Raw genomic sequence first — 15749 nt, 5'->3', positions numbered from 1 at the left:
ATGATCTACTCTGTCTATGCCTCTCATAATTTTGTACACCTCAATCAGATTCCCCCTCACCCTCCTCTGTTCCAAAGAAAGCAAACCCTGTATCCTCCTAATTGACACTTTTTTCATTTCAGGCAACATCCTGGTGAATTTTCTGTGTAGCTTTTCTGGTGCAATCTCATCCATCCAATAGTGTGGCGACCAGAACTGCACACAATATTCTATTTGTGACCTAACCAATGTTTTCTCACCTTAGCCCTTCTTTGTTATCCTTAAACTGTAACCCTTGGTTCTAGACTCCACTTAGTGGGCGGCACGGTGGCACAGTGGTTAGCACTGCTGCCTCACAGCGCCTGAAGACCCGGGTTCAATTCCCGACTCAGGCGACTGACTGTGTGGAGTTTGCACGTTCTCCCCGTGTCTGCGTGGGTTTCCTCCGGGTGCTCCGGTTTCCTCCCACAGTCCAAAGATGTGCGGGTCAGGTGAATTGGCCAAGCTAAATTGCCCGTAGTGTTAGGTAAGGGGTAATGTAGGGGTATGGGTGGGTTTCGCTTCGGCGGGTCGGTGTGGACTTGTTGGGCCGAAGGGCCTGTTTCCACACTGTAAGTCTAATCTAATCTAATCTAAAACCAGGGGAAGCATCCTCCCTGTATCTGTCTGTCCACCCGTGTTTTTAATTTTATATTTTTCATTCAGACATCCTCTCATTCTTGTTGAAAAGTGTAGTGCTGAAACAGCGCAGCAGGTCAGGCAGCATCCGAGGAGCAGGAGAGCTGATGTTTCGGGCATAAGCCCCCTCATCAAGAATGTGGGGATGGGAGGGGCTGAGAGATAGAGAAGAGGATGGGGGAAAGGTAGCTGAGAAGGTGATAGGTAGATGCAGGTGTTGGGGGGGGGGGGGGAAGGTGGGGGAGGGTGATGGTGTTAGGTCAGAGTGGAGAGTAGAGCGGATTGGTGGGAAGGAAGATTAGCTTAGATTACTTAGTGTGGAAACAGGCCCTTCGGCCCAACAAGACCACACCGACCCGCCAAAGCGTAACCCACCTACACCCATTCTCCTACATTTACCCCTTCACCTAACACTACGGGCAATTTAGCATAGCCAATTCACCTAACCTATACATTTTTGGATTGTGGGAGGAAACCCATGCAGACACAGGGAGAATGTGTAAACTCCACACAGAGAGTCGCCTGAACTGAATTGAACCCAGGTCTCTGGCGCTGTGAGGCAGCAGTGATAACCACTGTGCCACCATGCCGCCCACAAAGCTGGACAGGGAGGACAGTTCAAGAGGGCAGTACTGAGTTAGAGGGTTGGATCTGGGATGAGGTCAGGGAAGGGAAGATGAGGAAACTGGTGAAATTGATGTTGATGCTGTGTGGTTGGAGGGTCCCAAGGCAGAAGATGAGGCATTATTCCTCCAGGCGTCGGGTGGTTTAGATTTGGCAGTGGAGGAAGCCCAGGACTTGCAGAGTGGGAGGGAGACTTGAAGTGGTCGACCACAGGGTGGTGGGGTTGTTTGGTGCATTTGTCCCAGAGATGTTCTCTGAAACATTCTGCAAGTTGCTGTCCTGTCTCCCCAATGTAGGGGAGACCACATTGAGAGCAACAGACACAGTGGATGAGGAGTTTAGGTGTGCAGGAAAATCTCTGCCGGATGTGGAAGGATCCTTTGGCGTCTTGGATGGAGGAGAGGGGAGAGGTGTGGCTGCAGAAGTTACACGCAAGGGAAGGCACCAGGAGTGGAGAGTGGGTTGGTGGGCGATGTCAACCTAACGAGGGATTTGCAGAGGGAATGGTCTCTGTGGAATGCTGATGGGGGGGCGGGGGGGCGAAATACATCTCTGGTGGTGGTCTGACTATCGGTGGCAGAAATGGAGGATGATCTGCTTTTTCCAGCTCCACATTTTCTTGACTCTGACTTTCCAGCATCTGCAGTCCTCATTATCTCAATCTCCTTCTCAGTGGACCCTTGGTTCCTTAACATCTCTGGAAAATGGTTTGTGTACTGTTTTGTGAAGACGAAACCAAAATATGTGTTCAATTTCTGCTACTTCTTTGGGGGTGGTCTTTATCATGGAGTCATACAGCATAGAAACAGGCTCTGAAAGCTTATTTTCTATTTTACCTCTCTTGATCTCAACCTTTTTGTCCACTTTTGCTGTATTTGGGCGGCACGGTGGCACAGTGGTTAGCTTCACAGCGACAGAGACCCGGGTTCAATTCCCGCCTCAGGCGACTGACTGTGTGGAGTTTGCACATTCTCTCTGTGTCTGCGTGGGTTTCCTCCGGGTGCTCCAGTTTCCTCCCACAGTCCAAAGATGTGCAGGTCAGGTGAATTGGCCATGCTAAATTGCCAGTTGTGTTAGGTGAAGGGGTAAATGTAGGGGTATGGGTAGGTTGCGCTTCGGCGGGTCGGTATGGACTTGTTGGGCGGAAGGGCCTGTTTCCACACTAAGTAATCTAAGCTGGTCCCAGTCCTCTGGCTTGATGGTTTTCCTGGCTGATTTATATACTTCCTCATTCCATCTGATATGACCCTAATTTCTTTTGTAAGCCATGGTTGATCAATGTTTCTTGTTTTATTTTTGCACCCACTGAAAGTAAATAATTATTGTAATTCATGCACATGTTCCTTAAATATTATTGGTTGTCCATACACTACCGGTTCCTTTTGTAAGGTTGCCTACTCCACCATTGCCAATTTGTGCTTCATACTTTCATAGTTCCCTTTATTGGATTAAGGACCCTACTTTCACATTCAATTTATTCACTCTCCATCTCAATAAACATTTATATCATTTTATGATCACCCATTCCCAAAAGATCCTGCATAAAAGGCTGTTAATTAATCCTTTCTGATTGCGAAGTACCCAGACTAGTCTAGTCTGCTCTCCAGTGGGTTCCTCATTGTATTGGTCTAACATAATATTGTATACATGCCAGGATATCCTCTTCCACAGAATTATTGCTAGTTTGGTTTTTGCAATATATATCAAAAGTCAACCATGATTACTGTTGTACCCATTATGCATATGTCTTGAATCTGTTTAATGTCTTTTTTTTTACATCCTGCTTTTATTGGGACCTATAGACAACCCTTACCAATGTTTACTGCTCCTTGAGATTTTCTAACTCCATCCATACATTTTCCACGTCATGATCCTTTCTCCTTTACTAATAGTGTTACAATACCCCTGGATGTTCAGTTCCCATCCTTGGTCAACCTGCAGCTTTGTTTCCGTAATTGCAACCTCTATTGGCAGCACGATGGTTCAGTGCTCAGCAGTATCTGTGTGGAGTTTGCTCATTCTCCTTGCGTTTGTGTGGATTTCCCCCCGCTTGCTCTGGTTTCCTCCATCAGTCCAAAGATGTGCAGGTTAGGTGAATTAGCAATGCTAAATTCCCTTAGTGTTCAGGGATATGTAGGCTAGGTGCATTAGTCAGGGGAGATGTAGAATAATAGGGTAGGGGAATGGGTCTGGGTAGGATACCTTTTGGAGGGTCAGTGTGGACTTGTTGGACCAAATGGCCTATTTCCACACTGTAGTGTTTCTATGATAAATGTGAATATCATTTGCGCTGTTAACTCATCCGTCTTATTGTGAGTGCTTCGCGCTTTAATACAGAATATCTTTACTTGTCCTTTCAATTTTATTAGTCATCTTTGCTTTATTTTGCACAGTTATCTCATTTTTTGCTTGTTTTTTTTCTGCCTTCACTATTCACTTCTTACTTTCCTGTCTTTTATTTCTATCCTTGCTTTCCCCTTCTCTGTCTCCCTGCTCAGATTCCCATTCTAATTTAAACCCCACTGAGAACATTGGTTCCACTTCTGCTGTATCCTATTCGTACTGGTCCTATTTTCCCCCTGATCTCATGTCTCAGGAGTTTACACTTCTCTGCAGTACACCATTTCTTCAGCTGTGTACTCATCTGATATTTCTACATTCTCCAGCATTAATAATTTTGAGATTTTATGTCCTATACTCAGCAGAGTCACAGAGATGTATAGCATGGAAACAGACCGTTCTGTCCAACTCGTCTATGTCGACCAGATATCCCAATCCAATCTGGACCCACCTGCCAGCATCCGGCCCATATTCCTTCAAACCCTTCCTATTCATATACCCATCAAATGCCTTTTAAATGTTCCAGTTGTACCAGCCTCCACCGCTTCCTCTTGCAGCTCATTCCATACACATACCATCCTCTGCATGAAAAAGTTGCCCCTTAGGTCTCTTATATCTTTCCCCTCTCATCCTAAACCTATGCCCTAGATTCTAGATTCCCCCACCCCAGTCCAGAGACTTTGTCTATTTATCCTATCCATGCCCCTCATGATTTTATAAACCTCTATAAGGTCAACCTATAGCCTCTGACGCACTAGGGAACACAGGCCCAGTGTATTCAACCTTTCCCTATAGCTCAAATCCTCCAACCCTGGCAACATCTTTGGAAATCTTTTCTGAACCCTTTTAAGTATCACAACATTTTCCCAATAGGAAGGAGACCAGAATTGCACTCAACATTCCAAAAGTGCCTAACCAGTGTCCTGAACAGCTGCAACATGACATCCCAACTCCTGTGCTCAAGACTCTGACCAAAAAAGGGAAAGCATATCAAACATCTTCTTCACTATCCTATCTACCTGTGATTCCACTTTTGAGGAGCTATGAACCTGCACGGCAAGGTCTCTTTGTTCAGCAGCAAGAAACCTGAATTGAAAGGCAGAGTGTATAGGTATAATCATTGCTCCACTTTCATACTGTGGCACGACGAAGCACCACCTAAACAAAGCTTGCCTGCACCATCAAAGGTTTGGAAAAAAGACCATTCCATTCTGCAGCTGATCAAAATCTAGAGAAGGGTGAAGATCAAAATCTATTCTTTTTAGAAGTTACAGATTTCAGGAACACATGTATTATTATTAATGGCAACAAAACTAATTTTGAATTATAAATGGGGCAGCTTTTTCTATTCTTTCAGATTTCTATTTATGGTACAAGCGTAATACCTACAACTGTGTTCCATTCAACTTCGGGGCTCAGGAGATATTGCAATCAGAGTGAAATGGTACAATGAGGACAATATTACCAATACCTCTATTATTTCTGTTCATTATAGGAAATGGACATTGCTGGCTGGGCCAATATCGATTGCCTATCCCCATACACATTTGAGAAGATGATGGCTGTTTCACTGACCAATAGCCATATGTTGGCTTGGGCAGAAAGAGATATAGAGATCTATGAGGATTTTGCTGGAAAGCTATAACACATGGACAGTAATTTTTACCTTTCCCTTCTGAACCTTTTCCCTGTCCAGAAACTAAACACTCATAAGGAAGAACTGATTTTTTTTTCTTTGTAATTAAACAATCACCAATTAAGCAGTTACAAACTGAGTCTACCAGAGGCAATGTTACGAAAACCAAAGCCAAAAAAGGAAAAACAAGGAAGTAGTCTCAATAAAAATGCTGTTGGTGGGATAATAATATACCTTATGGTATCAAACTTCTCTAAAGGCTTCAGGTTTGCCAGTGGACACTATGAAGTCCCTATCCAAAGACATGAAATTGAGGCAGGCCAGCAGGAATTATTGTCACCTTCATAGCCTCCTGCCTGAATCTGTCGATGTCTATGTGAGCCACGCCCAGGAACCGGTCCTTGAGACGTGCCTTTGACTTGTCTGCCTGCCTTCACTGCACCAGGTACTTAAAGATCTTTAGTACAGGGAAGTGCAACCAAATAGAAGGGTTTATTAGAGATAATTAAACAGGAGGTGCAACCTACCATAATCTATATACATGTGGTCCACTGATTGCATGACATTGAAAAACAAAAGAACTCAGTTGCCCTGGTGGGATTTGAACCTGTTCCCCAGTGCGTAAACCTAGTGTACTTGACTCCCGATGCTGTAGTGTTTCCTCAGCATGCAACTCTGAAGAAGATATGAATGAGAAATTCCGTTCATTGGTTTTCTCTTCATGAAATTGTGCTGGACTGGATGCTGAAGTTTTCCCTCTTGAATCAGTTTTTCCTGGATCAGTTGAATCCATGTTCCGAGGAGTAAGTATCAGCAACAATCTGCCTTAGTCCGTTGATGTTGACGCTACAGTTAAGAAAATGCACCAATGCCTCTACTTCCTCGGAAAGCTAAGGAAATTTGGCATAACAACAATGATTTTACCAAATTTTATAGATGCACCATAAAAAGCATCCTAGCCAAAAACATCACAGCTTGGTATGGCAATTGCTCTGCTCAAGACCATAAGAAATTACAGAGTTGTGAATACAGCCCAGTCTATCACACAAACCAGCCCTCCATCCATTGACTTCTCCTATACTTCCAGTTGATTCGGGAAAGCAGCCAACATAATCAAAGACCTCTCCCACCTTGGTTATACTCTCTGGCACCCACTTTTATTAGGCAGAAGATACAAAAGTTTGAAAACGTGCATCAACAGATTCAAGACCAGCTTAGTCCTGGCTGTTATGCGTCAGTCATAGAGTTGATCATTCTCTGCACCTTCTCTGCGGCTGTAACACTATGTATTCTGAAATCTGATCTACTAACTTGATATATAAGGTATGATTTGTCTGGATAGCACCCAAAACAATAACTTTCACTGTATCTGGATGCATATGACAATAATAAATGTCTCACAAACTTGATTGAATTTTTTGAAGAACTAACAAAGACGATTGATGAATGCAGAGTGGTAGATGTGATCTGTATGGACTTCAGTAAGGCGTTCGACAAGGTTCCCTATGGGTTAGATCTCATGGAATACAGGGAGAACTAGCCATGTGGATACAGAACTGGTTCAAAGGTAGAAGATGGGTAGTGATGGAGGGTTGTTTTTCAGACTGCAGGCCTGTGACCAGTGGAATGTCACAGGGATCGGTGCTGGGCCCTCTACTTTTCATCATTTATATAAATTATTTGGATGTAAACGTAGGAGGTATAGTTAGTAAGTTTGTAGAAGACAACAAAATTGAAGGTGTAGTGGACAGGAAAGAAGGTTGCCTCCGATTACAGCAGGATCTTGATCAAATAGGCCAATGGACTGAGACGTGGCAGATGGAGTTTAATTTAGATAAATGCAAGGTCATGCATTTTGGGAAAGCAAATCTTAGCAGGATTTATACACTTAATGGTAAGGTCCTAGGGTGTGTTACTGAACAAAGAGACGTTGGAGTCATAGAGATGTACAGCATGGAAATAGATCCTGTCCATGCCGACCAGGTATCCCAACCCAATCTGGTCCCATCTGGCAGCACCCGGCCCATATCCCTCCAAAACCTTTCTATTCATATACCTATCCAAATGCCTCTTAAATGTTGCAATTGTACCAGCCTCCACCACACCCTCTGGCAGAGTGTAGGTTCATAGCTCCTTGAAAGTGGAGTCGCAGATAGATAGGATAGTGAAGAAGGCATTTGGTATGCTTTCCTTTATTGGTCAGAGTATTGAGTATCGGAGTTGGGAGGTCATGGTGTGGCTGTACAGGACATTGGTTAGGCCATTGTTGGAATATTGTGTGCAATTCTGGTCTCTTTCCTATTGGAAGGATTTTGTGAAACTTGAAAGGGTTCAGAAAAGATTTTCAAGGGTGTTGCCAAGGTTGGAGGATTTGTACGATAGGGACAGGTTGAATAGACTGGGGCTGTTTTCCTTGGAGCATCAGAGACTGAAGTGTGACCTTCTAAAAGGGACATGGATAGGATAAATAGACAAAGCCTCTGGACTGGGGTGGGGGAGTCCAGAACTAGAAGGCAGAGGTTTAGGGTGAGAGGGGAAAGATATAAAAGAGACACAAGGGGCAACTTTTTCACACAGTGAGTGATACATGTATGGAATGAGCTGCCAGAGGAAGTGGTGGAGACTGGTACAATTGCAACATTTAAGATACATCTGAATGGGTGTATTAATAGGAAGGATTTGGAGGGATATGGGGTGGTGCTGGCAGGTTGGCCTAGATTGGGTTGGGATATCTGGTTGGCATGGACGAGTTGGACCGAAGGGCCTGTTTCTGTGCTGTATATCTCTGACTCACTCCCTAGGACTTTACCATTAAGTGTATAAGTCCTGCTAAGATTTCCCAAAATACAGTACCTCGCATTTATGTAAATTAAACTCCACCTGCCATTTCTCAGCCCATTGGCCCATCTGATCAAGATCCCGTTGTAATTGTGGTAACCCTCTACGCTGCCCACTACACCTCCAATTTTGGTGTAATCTGGAAACTTACTAACTATACCTCTGATGCTCACATCCAAAGCATATATAAATGATGAAATGTAGTGGACCCAGCACCGATCCTTGTGGCACTCCACTGGTCATAGGCCTCCAGTCTGAAAAACAACCCTCCACCACCAACATCTGTCTTCTATCTTTGAGCCAGTTCAGTATCCAAATGGCTAGTTCTCCATGTATTCTATGTGATCTATCTTTGCTAACCAGTCTCCCTTGGGGTGCTTTGTCAAATGCCTTACTGAAGTCCACATCCACTGCTCTGCCCTCATCAAATCTCTGTTACTTCTTCAAAAAAATTCAAGTTCGTAAGACAACATTTCCCACACACAAAACCATGTTGACTATCCATAATCAATCCTCTCCAAATAAATGTACATCCTATCACTCTGGATTCCCTCCAACAACTTGCCCACCACTGACGTCAGGCTCACTGGTCTATTGTTCCCTGGCTTTCCTTACCACCTTTCTTAAATAGTGGTACCATGTTAGCCAACCTCCAGTCTTCTGGCACCTCACCTGTGACAATCTATGATACAAATATCTCAGCAAGGGGCTCAGCAATCGCTTCCCTAGCTTCCACAGAGTTCTAGGCCACACCTGATCAGGTCCTGGAGATTTATCTATTTTTATATGTTTAAAGACATCCAACACTTCCTCCACTGTAATATGGACCTTTTTCAAGATGTCGCCATTTATTTCCCTACATTCTATATCTTCCATGTCTTTTTCCACAGCAAACAATGACGCAAAATACTTGTTTAATATCTCCCCCATCTGCTGTGTCCACACAAAGGCTGCCTTGCTGACCTTTGAGGGACCCTATTCTCTCCCTAATTACCCTTTTGTCATTAATGTATTTCTAAAAAGCTTTGGATTCTCCTTAACCTTATTTGCCGATGCTATCTCATGTCCCCTTTTTGCCGTCCTGATTTACTGCCTTTATACTTTTCCAAGGGTGTTAGATCTTGTTTCTTTTTCTTCATGTGCTGTCGGTACCAAATGTACCACAGCTACTGGCTGTTCACCTTCCCATTTCAGAAAGCCCAGTATCTTCTGAGACATCCTTGAACCTAACATCAAGGAGGAAACAAACCTTCCTTGACTTTATTTTACAGTCATAGAAATGTACAGCACGGAAACAGACCCTTCAGTCCAACTCATCCATGCTGACCAGATATCCCAGCCTAATCTAGTCCCATTTGCCAGCACTTGGCCCATCTCCCTCTAAACCCTTCTTATTCATATACCCATCTAGATACCTTTTAAAATGTTGCAATTGTACCAGCCTCCAACACTTCCTCTGGCAGCTTATTCCATATGCGTACCATCCTCTGCATGAAAATGTTGCCCCTTAGGTGCCTTTTATATCTTTCCCCTCTCACCCTAAATCTATGCCTTCTAGTTCTGGACTCCCTGATCCCAGGGAAAAGACTATTTACCCTATCCATGCCCTTCATGATTTGATAAACCTCTATAAGGTTACCCCTCCGTCTCCAATGTTTCGGGGAACACAGCCTCAGCCAAATCAGCCTCCCCAATAGTACAAATCCTCCAACCCTGGCAACATTCTTGTAGATCTTTTCTGAACCCTTTCAAATTTCACAATATCCTTCCAATAAGAGGGAGATCAGAATTGCACGCAATGTTCCAAAAGTGGCCTAACCAATGTCCTGTACAGCTGCAACAACTGCTCCCAACTCCGATACTCAATGCTCTGACCAATGAAGGAAAGCATAGCAAATGCCTTCTTCACTCTCACATCTACCTGTGACTCCTCTTTCAAGGTGCTATGAACCTGCACTCCAAGTTCAGCAACACTCCCTAGGACCTTACCATTAAGTGTATAAGTCCTTCTGCCACTTCTCAGCCCATTGGCCCATCTGCTCAAGATTCCATTGTAATCTGAGGCAACCTTCTTCGCTGTCCACTACACCTCCAATTTTGGTGTCATCTACAAACTTACTAATTGTACCTCTGATGCTCACATCCAAATCATTTATATAAGTGACGAAAGGTAGTGTATCCAGAACTGATCCTTGTGGCACTCACTGGTCACAGGCCTCCATTCTGAAAAACAACTCTCCACAACCACCTTCTGTCTTCTATCTTTGAGCCAGTTCTGTATTGAAATAGGTAGTTCTCCCTGTATTCCATGAGATCTAACCTTGCTGGCCAGTGTCCCATGGGGAACCTTGTCGAACGCCTTACTAAAAGTCAATATAGATCACGTCCACTGCTCTGCCCTCATCAACCCTCTTTGTTACTTTTTCGAAAAACTCAGTCAAGTTTGTGAGACATGATTTCCCACACACAAAGCCATTTTGACTATCCCTAATCCGTCCTTACCTTTCCAAATACCTGTGAATCCTGTCCCTCAGAATTCCCTCCAACAACTTGCCCACCACCGACGTCGGGCTCACCTGTCTGTAGTTCCATGGCTTGCCCTTGCCACCTTTCTTAAGTAATAGTACCACGTTAGCCAGCTTCCAGTCTTCTGGCACCTCACCTGTGACTATCAATGATACAAATATCTCAACAAGAGCTTCCCACAGAGGTCTAGAGTACACCTGATTGGACCCTGGGGATTTATCCACCTTCATGGGTTTCACGACATTGGGCACTTCTTCCTCTTTAATAAGGGCATACTGATGCGGTACAGAAGAACCTGTCTATTTCCCTTACTAATATGTCTGTATCACTATAGTCCTGTCCCTCTTCTTCCCTCTTGTGCAGCAGATGGACCTTGCTCCTGCTAGTATCCAAGATGATAAATCTTCAGGAATACTAAAGTATTTCAGTGAAGATGGCTTTGAGTGATTAAGAGCCTTGAGGTTGGGCATTTTGTTTTTGCATCTCTTGTTAGTGGACTTCAAAAACCTTTTGAGGAGATTGCTGGGTTTGAATTGAAGGTAGCAAGGTCCTGGTGGGGTTAATGGGATGAGGACATGGGTCAGCAGCAGATCTGAAAAATTTATTTGAGGACTGTAGGACAGTTGTCCTTTGCATCCCCTTCGTTATAGAGTCATTAAAAAAATCATAAAGCAGTCCCAGCCTATTCAACCTCTCCTTAAAGCTCAAATCCTCCAAGCCTGGCAACATCCTTGTAAATCTTTTGTTAGAATTCACAGGAGAATGATCTTGACACTTGTTCCTAAGGCAACCTTAGGTATAAGCAAACCATCAGTAGTTTTCTGAGGGCCAATCATTTAGATTTTTACAAACAGTTTGGCCGGTGTGGTGACATTGATGCTTTCCACAAGATGACAGAGTGAAACGTCTGTTCACCACTTGCTGTCTGTACATGTACATCCTCAGATTCTAGTCTATCAATCACTTCAGGTACACACCTCTGGTTGGAACCCAGGTGGTCTTTATTGAAGTTTGAAGATGCTCCTTGCACACAGTCTGCTTGGGTCCGTGCACAGCTCTTTGTAGCTGCATTGGCTTCTGTCTTGTGCACTGCCTCTGCCAACCACCTTTTCTGCCACATTCCTGGCAACACTGGTTGATAGGAAATCACACCTTCTACATGTTTGGGTGTTCCACAATCCTGTCGACCACTGAGTTTGTACTTAGTCCCTGCATGCTTTGTTGACCCATGAAGTTTGCTTTGTACTTACATCTCATTGTAGCTGTTAATGGCATAATTAAACGTGCTATTTGTTCTGGCACTGTGCTTTCTGTTCTTATTCTGTGCGATATTGTGACTGTAACAGGAGCAGTTTGCTGGTGATCACGTCCCACTACTTCATGAGCCGTGACAAAAGTATTTAATCACTAAAATACGCAAGTTGTTTCTCTTAGTTACTGTTACCCAGGACAAAGGAGATTTTCACAGGTTTCTGTAATAAGCTGTTAAAAAAAAACTTGTTTAGTATAAAAGAAACTTATTCTTACAATAACTGGCAAAACTGGTTAACAATTAAGTTACTAATCATAGAAACATAGAAAGTTGGAACAGGAATGAGCCATTCAGCTCATCAAGCCCACTTTGCCATTCAGCATGATCATGGCTGATCCCATAACTCAGTACTACATTCCTGCTCTCTCCCTGAATATCGTGACACATTTAGTGTTTGACCCCCCAGCTATTATCATCATTATCCAGTCTGTCCTACCTGTCAGAATTATATATGTTTCAGTGAGACCCTTGGAAAAAAAAACTAATGGATAAAAAGATTGATATATCCTCTGTTCCTGATGGATTGCATTCTTGGATTTTAAATAAAGTAGCAACAGTGATGGTGGATGAAGTGGTTGTATTCTTGCAAGAATCTTTAGGTTCTGGAAAAACCCCAGAGGGTTGGAAAATTGCCAATATACTATCTTCATTCGAAAAGGGAGGGAGATTAAAAAAAAGACCATAGGCTTAACACTGTCAGTTTCAAATGTTAAGAGTTTATTATAAAGAATGTAATAGTAAAGCATTTAGAAATAAATAATATGATCAAGCAGATTAAGCAGTGTCAGCATAGCTTCAGGAAGGGGAAATCATGCCTGACAAATGTATTACAGGCGTCTAAGGGAAGATATACTGGCTTTGGAGGCAATCCAGAGAAGGTTCACCGGGTTGATTCTGGATGTGCTTTGTTAAAAGGAGAGGTTGAATAGTTTTGTTTGTATTCACTGGCATTTGGAATACAGGGAGGATATCTTATTGATTTGACAGGTTAGGTGCAGAGATGTTTTTCCTGTTTGCTCCTGGATTCTCCTGCGAGGTCATAATCTCAGCAAAAGGGGTCATCCATTTAAGAGAGAGGTTCAGAGGAATTATTTTTCTCATGGTGTGCTGTGGAGACTGGGTATATTCATGGCTGACAGAGACATTTTTAATTGATAAGGGAATCAAAGGCTATGGGGATAATGCAGGAATGTGGTGTTGAGATTAGTCAGATCAACCTTGGTATTGTATGTTGGAGCTGACTTGATGGCCGAATGGCCTACGTCTGCTCCTAAATCCTATGTTGTTATGTTTTATCCCCTCTCATTCTTCTGAGCTCCAGTGCATACAGGCTCAGTTAACTTGATCTCTCTTCATAAGTCAAACCTGGAATAATTTGGTGACCCATCACTGCACTTCTTCTGTGGTAAGTATACCTTAGGGGTACTTGAACTTGAAATACAGAAAATTAACACACGATGCAAAGATAATGGAATGTTGGCTCTTATTTCAAGAGAGTTGGAGTAAGGAAATCTTAGTGCAGCTGTCCAAGGTGCTGGTGAGACCATATCTGGAGTACTGAGAGTCGTTTTGGTCTTCTTATTTAGAACATAGGCCTTTGATGCTGTGCTGAGCTTTTATCCAACACTAAGATCAAACTAAATTACATACTCTTCATTTTATTATCATCCATGTGTCTATCCAAGAGTTGCTTAAATGTCCCTAATGTATCTGACTCTACTAGTACCACTGGCAGTGAATTCCCTTCACCCACCACTCTCTGTGTAAAGAACCTATCCACAACATCTCCCCTAAACCTTCTTCCAATTACCTGAAAATAATGCCCTCTTGTGATCGCTATTTCTGCTCTGGGGAAAGAATCTCTGACTATTCACTCAATCTATACCTCACATCATCTTGTACACATCTATCAAGTTGCCTCTCACCCTTCGTTCCAATGAGAAAAGCCTTAACTCCCACAACTTTTCTTCATATGACATGCCCTCCAGTTTAGTCAGCATCCTGGTAAATCTCCTCTGCATCCACTCTGAACCCTCACATTCTTCCTATAATGAGGCAACCAGAACTGAACACAGTAATCCAAGCATGGTCTAACCACAGCTCTGTAGAGCTGCAGCATAACCTCGTGGCTCTGAAACTCAATCTCACTGCTAATGAAAGCCAACATACCATACATCTTCTTAACAACCCTATCAACCTGGGTGGTAACTTTGAGGGATCTATGGACATGGACCCCAAGATCCTTCTGTTCCTCTACACTGCCAAGAATCCTGCCTTTAACTCTGTATTCTGGTTTCAAACTCGACCTTCCAAAGTGAATCAACTTCACACTTTTCCAGGTTGAATTCCATTTCTGCCGTTTCTCAGCCCAGTTCTGCATCCTGTCAATGTCCCATTGCAACCTACAACAGTTCTCCATAATATCCACAACTCCACCAACCTTTGTGTCATCAGCAAACTTACTAATCCACCCTTCCACTTCCTCATCCAAGTCATTTATAAAAACCACAAAGAGCAGAGATGCCGGAATAGATCTCTGCGGAACACTGTCACCAAGCTTCAGGCTGAATACTTGCCATCTAACAGCACCCTCTGTGTTTTATATGAATGATATCCTTTCATTGGAAGCAGTGTAGAGATAGTTCATTAGGATGATCCTGGTTAGGAGGGATTGTCTTATGAACAAATGCTAAACAGGTTGGGGCTCTACTCACAGGAGTTTAAAAGAATCAGAGGTGTTTTCATTGAAACATGTAAGATCAAAGTTTGTGAGAAGATTTGTAGCTCGGGTGCTCTTTGTTGTGGTTCTGTTTGCCGAACTGGGAGTTTTTCTTGCAAACGTTTCGTCTCCTTTCTAGGTGACATCCTCAGTACTTGGGAGCCTCCTGTGAAGCGCTTCTGTGCTGATTCCTCCGGCATTTATACTGGTTTGAATTTGCCGCTTCCGGTTGTCAGTTGCTGTCCGTTGCAGTGGCTGGTATATAGGGTCTAGGTCAAGTTGTCTGTTGATAGAATTCGTGGATGAGTGCCATGCTTCTAGGAATTCCCTGCTGTTCTCTGTTTGGCCTGCCCTATAATAGTGGTGTTGTCCCAATCGAATTCATGTTGTTTGTCATCTGAGTGTATGGCTACTAAGGATAGCTGGTCGTGTCGTTTCGTGGCTAGTTGATGTTCGTGGATGCGGGTTGTTAGCTGTCTTCCTGTTTGTCCTATGTAGTGTTTTGTGCAGTCCTTGCATTGGATTTTGTACACTACATTGGTTTTGCTTATGCTGGGTTTCGGGTCCTTTGTCCTGGTGAGTTGTTGTCTGAGGGTGGCTGTTGGTTTGTGTGCTGTTATGAGTCCTAGTGGTCACAGCAGTCTGGCTGTCAGTTCAGAAATGCTCCTGATGTATGGGAGTATGGCCAGTCCTTTGGGTTGTGGCATGTCCTCATTTCGTTGTCTTTCCCTGCGGCATCTGTTGATGAAATTGCGCGGGTATCCGTTTTTGTTGAATACCTTGTGTAGGTGTTCTTCTTCCTCTTTTTGTAGTTCAGGTGTGCTGCAGTGTGTTGTGGCCCTTTTGAATAATGTCCTGATGTAACTTCGTTTGTGTGTGTTGGGGTGGTTGCTTTCATAGTTCAGGATTTGGTCTGTGTGTGTGGCTTTTCTGGGTACCTTCGTGGCGAATTCTCCGTTTGGACAAACAGGACACAGCTAACAATCCGCATCCACGAACACCAACTAGCTAGGAAACGACACGACCAGCTATCCTTAGTAGCCATAGACTCAGATGACAAACAACATGAATTCGATTGGGACAACACCGCTATTATA

At 43.5% G+C, this 15749-nt stretch overlaps 1 long non-coding RNA gene across 2 annotated transcripts in view; it reads left to right on the top strand.

Annotated features, from left to right (window-relative positions):
* The window catches only part of LOC132824337 (uncharacterized), a 59225-nt gene that overhangs the window by 1602 nt on the left and 41874 nt on the right, over positions 1-15749 (top strand). The window contains exon 2 of one of the 2 annotated variants that reach the window (XR_009645655.1): positions 5117-5702. This is a non-coding gene — a long non-coding RNA (uncharacterized LOC132824337). Of the gene's footprint in view, positions 1-5116; positions 6672-15749 lie in introns of those variants that run through there. The other variant, XR_009645654.1, reaches the window with a different exon arrangement.

Source organism: Hemiscyllium ocellatum, chromosome 18 (assembly GCF_020745735.1).
Source record: "Hemiscyllium ocellatum isolate sHemOce1 chromosome 18, sHemOce1.pat.X.cur, whole genome shotgun sequence".
Classification (NCBI taxonomy): domain Eukaryota; kingdom Metazoa; phylum Chordata; class Chondrichthyes; order Orectolobiformes; family Hemiscylliidae; genus Hemiscyllium; species Hemiscyllium ocellatum.
Note: the sequence above shows the minus strand (reverse complement) of the source record. Positions and strands in the feature narration are given on the sequence as shown.